A 5,404-nucleotide genomic window follows, 5' to 3' on the forward strand; every position below is an offset into this window, starting at 1 on the left:
AAGGGGAATCTTTGTTCCTCTGCTGACCATGACGGCATTGGCACAGGAAGCCATGCCTCCTTAGTTTTCAGCCGAAAATAGGCGGCATACCTGCAGCCACCTTTCTCCCCTGTAAACTGTAACACCCTTTTCCCTCCCCCTTCTGTCCTTTAGTGTCGGTCTAACCGTCACAACATTCTTTCGCTGAGTTGATTATGTTGGCGGCTGGGTCCCTACCAGCGGCGGTTAGGTTGCCGCCTCAGCCAATTCCTCCTTATATCCTTCCTTCACCGTAGGTGAATGCCCCGGGGGAAAGACTGAGCCTGCCCTGACGGCTGCTGGTGGGAAACCCATTATACTGTTGAGAATTCTTCAGTCCTCTCTTGGCTTGCCATCCACAGACCTTGCAACCGGCAGTAGAGTCGGCGGGAAAAGTTGTAGCCGGATGGAAGCTAGAATCGGATGCTTTCCTCCTCCATTCGATTTCTCATTCTAGCAAGGAGACAGTAAACGGCAGTAGCCCTCCTACACTTCCATTTATTGTGTTAAACCATAATAATAGGAAACCCTCCTTTCCATTCTTTTCTCTCTCTCTATCACTTAATGCCACCAGGCACTAGCCTAACCCGGGCATTGTACCGTAAAACTGCAGTATACAACAATAGAGTAGTTGGTAAAACTACAGTCTTCAATAATACAGTAGTACAAGTATTTTTAACATACTCTCTGTATCCTTTCGTAGTCTATTGTTGGGACCGCATAACATGCCGAGGTTGAAGTATTCCTCGACACCCTGATGAATCCCTTGGTTATTGGGAAATTCCTGAAACCCCGTTCAATATTAATATTTTACAGGTGAAGGAGTTAGTATAAATATTCACTAGCTCCGGCTCTATGTACAAGAGTTCTTCCACTCTGTATTTTCCCTGATAAGGAATCTAAATATTAATATTGACAGAGGTCTTAGCGATTGCCTGTGAGAGGAAACACAGATATGTGTCTTTCCTATTTCCTTTCTAGCTTACTATCCTAAGCTACTAGATATAATAGTATATATTACTATTTTCAAGTGTTCATTATATCAGTGATATAAACAACTGAATACTCATTTCACCCTTTTTCTCCCTTACAGACGGAGCCAATGGTGAAGTGTACAGTTGTGTTCTGCAACCACAAGAGTAAGGACTTCTGTAGGCATACAATGTGCAGGTCTCATGCCCCCTGCTGCATCGTATCTGGATCCCCGAGGTACTGGGACCCAAAGGGTTGCTCCACTGCTCGACCTTGCTGACTGACAGCTTTGGAAAAGATATCCCTGACACCACAGAGTCAAGGGATACAGCAAGAGAAACCCTTCGAAGGTGAGTAAGAGGCTTCCAGAAGAACTCTCCGGGACCTTACTTACCTAACGAATCTCTAACGAATCTCTAAAGTGCCTTCTGTTTTCTAAAGCTCAATCCAGTACGGTTGTGCCCCAGGTACAGGTCCAGCCTCCCTTCATCCAACGGACAGTGGACGCGGACATCAACAAGGTACTGCAAGGCATTGACATCCACCAAGAACGGATGTCGGAGGTGTTCGCTGACACGAAACAGAACCTACTGAAAGAAGGCTCTAAAGAAGAAGTGGTTCAACCACTCACGGAAGAAGAAGGATCCATTTCGACGGTGAATGAGGACCCTCAGTTCACTGTGTCAGCATATCAACCTCTGCCGTCAACCTCTTCAGCACCAACTCCCCAACTTTCTATACAAGTCGGCAGGAGCGAAGCGCTCTTAGAGTCAATCCAGCAGATATTGGCAGTGTCCTGGAAGGAACAAGAGGAGAATAACCAAGATCTCAAAGAGATGAAGAGAGGGGTACAGGAAAGGAAACCCCTTGGCGCTTCCAGGGGCTCTGCTAAGCCCCTTAGAGTATCTGACCTCTCTCACTGCTCCAAAACCAATCCCTGGAGGTATACGGAGCACATGCCCATGATGAATGGGAAGCTTTATATCTCCGAGAAGTTAGGGGCCAAGCCCGTTGAAGATATTCAATTCTGGGCTGGCTTTTCAGCGTACCCAGATTGCTATGTGAGATTGCGAGATGAACCTGCATCCCGCAAGCAGACTATACCAAAGGAAGTCATTGTCTTTGAACATGAAAAGGCACAAGCCATCCTTAACAAAACCCTGAAAGGAGCTGGATATACTAACTCCAAAGTCTCAGCATTGAGCAAGAAGCACCCAACCTTCATTGCTCCTCCTTCCAGAGCCTTCCCCTTTTTGGGGAAAGCCCTGGGCTGTGTCATGAGAGCAGTCGAAGAGGGCAAACCCTGCCCAATTCTTTAGGAATGCAAACCATTATCTCCAGCTATGCCCACACGCGAGGAGAATTCTCTGTCTTGATGTTAGATCTAGAGAAAGCAGGCCAGGAGTTTAATGAAAACCTTCCAAAGTTGCCAGACCATCTTTTGAGAAGGGAACAGGAGACCAAAGAAAGACTTGCCGCCTCCCTGTCTCATTAGAGCTGCTTGGAAATGTGTGCAGGCGTAAATAACGCCACAGACATGTATATGATCCAAGCCAAGTCTCTCATGGGTATCCTTGTGATGGACTTGTAGGCTTTGCTAGGTCAAGAAGGACCTGTAGAGAGCATGTGTTTGCCGCAGCAACAGTGAAACACGAACCCAGAAAACTGATTTCATCATATATTTGGGGTAAAGAGCTTTTCCCATAGGAAGTGGGCCAAGAAGTCATTGTCAAAGTCATCATGGAGAACAAAAACCTTCTCCAAAAGTGGGGCATGTCCTCAAAGAGGAAATCTTCATCAGACGGAGGTCCCCAGCTTAAGAACGAAAAGGCAAGAAGACCACATAGACCTGCACAACTTCCGGCCGTGACCATGACCATGGTGCCTCAAATGGTAGCCCAGCCGCAAACCACCTTCCAGATGGTCCTTCAACAGCTGGTAGCCCAGTCTCCTTTGTTTAATCCAGGCTTTGAAAGGCACTCGAGCACCTTTTGGCCCTAATAAGGTAAGGGCCAAAAAGAGGATCCTTGGGAAACCCCCCAAAGGGTGGAATAGGATGGGGTCACGGAAACATGTCCTCAGGAACCTCTAAACACTGAGAGGTTCCAGGTAGGAGGCAGACTTTTCCACTTTCGGGATCGTTGGACCTTCGATCCCTTGGTCCATAGCCAAATCAAGAATGGACTTGTGTGGAAATGGAACAAAAATCCACCCCACTTTTCCAGAATTCTTCGAACACTCTACACCCTTGTTGGAAGAATATACCTCAGAACTCTTCAATAAGAAGGTAATAAGAAAAGCGAAGTTCATCATATTCCAGGGAAGGCTTTTTTGTGTTCCCAAGAAGGACTCGGACAAACCCAACAAGTTCATCGAGAACAAAAAGTTCCGGATGCTTACATTGCAACATATAAGGACCCTTTTACCAAAAGGGCTGTACACAGTCTCAATAGATCTGGCAGATGCTTACTAGCACCTACCAGTCAGTCATCCTCCTGCCTAGGATTCAGGCTACAGAAGACAATATATGTCTTCACAGCCAGGCGCTTTGGACTAAACAGAGCCCCAAGGGTATTCACAAAGCTAGCGGCCACAATCTTCCAGCAACTACACTCTGAAGGAGTACAAGTAGTAGCATACCTGAACGATTGGCAGGTGCAGACAGCATCCAAGACTACTTGTCTGCAAGCCGGCCGAAAGATGATCTAGTTCCTGGAACACCTGGCCTTCAAGATCAATCGCAAGAAGTCTCGCCTTTCTCCAGCTCAGAAGTTTCAATGATTAGGAATCAAATGAAAATTGCAGTCACACCACCTCTCCATTCCATTAAAGAAGAGGAGATAAATAGCAGCATCTTTCAAGAGACTAATCCAGCACAATAGGATTTCAAGACGCCAACAGGAAAGAGTATTGGGCTCTGTCCAGTTGGTAGTAGTGACAGACCCGGTGCTAAAAGCACAGCTAAAGGATGGGTCAGGAGTCTGGAGAAGATACGCATCAAACGCTCGAAGAGATCAACAAAGGTTGATCCCGACCCGATTGCGCACACTATTAAGGTCGTGGTCAACAACTAAGAGCCTAGCACAGACAATTCTCTTACAACCACCACAAACATCAGTGGTGATACACACGGACGCCTCCCTGGAAGGATGGGAAGGCCATTCGTAAGAAAGGAAAGTGCAAGGGAATTGGTTGCATCAGTTCAAAACTTTTCACATCAACATCTTGGAGGCTGTGGCAGTTTTCCTGACGTTGAAGAGACTATCCCCTCGCAGAGCAGTCCACATCAGACTGGTCCGGGACAATGAAGTGATAGTAAAATGTCTAAATCGACAAGGCTCGAGATCACCTCACATCAATCACTTGATGTTAGCCATCTTCCACCTGGCAAGGAAGAGAAGATGGCATTTATCAGCAGCTCACCTTCAAGGGTTCCGCGATATGAAAGTGGATGCTCTATCCAGGCGAAAGCCGATAGAGACAGAATGGTCCTTGGACGCAGACTCCTTTTCCTTTATCTTGGAACTGCAGATCGACCTCTTTGCAACGAGCGACAACAAGAAACTACCTTGTTATGTAGCCCCTTACAAGGACCCTCAAACAGAAGCGATAGACGCCCTGTCTCTTGACTGGAGCAGATGGAATCGGATTTACCGGGTTCCACCAACCAATCTCCTGCCAAGTTCCTTGACGAGCTAAGATCCTGCAGAGGAACACCTGCAGTAGTGGCCCTCAAATGGCCCAAAAGCAATTGGTTCCCTCTAGTTCTAGAATTGAAACTGAAGCTGTTTCCTCTGCTGAACCCAGTCTTATCCCAACTGGTTTAGAAGTCGAAATCTTACGCTTCATCCTCGAGAGCCAACAACCTACATCTCGAAGGACAAGGCCGACTTCATTGTAGAGTACAAGTCAAGTTCAACCTGGAGACAATATAAATTATCTTGGAAGAAATGGGTATCCTTTGTGAAAACTAGGAGACCAATAGAAATTTTAACAGATGTCTGTCTCTCTTTCTTCATCTACCTACTTGAATAAGGCCTGGCTTCCACTACGATAACTACATGTAAGTCAGCCTGACTGGACCTCTTCTATACGCCTTTCAGGTGAACCTCACAAGTGAAACTTTCTATAGGGTGCCAAAAGCATGCACTAGACCCAAGCCGGCAACCCCTCCAAAGCCCATTACATGGTCGTTGGTCAAAATCTTGTACTATGCTTCAAACCTAAACAATGAAAAAGTAATTTTTCTATTCACAGTAGCTCAAGGGTTAGAGTTAATGAAATAGTGGCCTTATCAGGGATGCAGGCCATATTCAGTTCCTAGACACAGGAGAACTAAATCCTTTTCCTGATCCTGCCTTTCTTGCCAAGAACGAGCTACCCACCAAGAGGTGGGGTACTTGGAGAGTCTACC

The sequence above is a fragment of the Palaemon carinicauda genome, chromosome 12 (genome assembly GCF_036898095.1).
Source record: "Palaemon carinicauda isolate YSFRI2023 chromosome 12, ASM3689809v2, whole genome shotgun sequence".
Taxonomy (NCBI): Eukaryota; Metazoa; Arthropoda; class Malacostraca; order Decapoda; family Palaemonidae; genus Palaemon; species Palaemon carinicauda.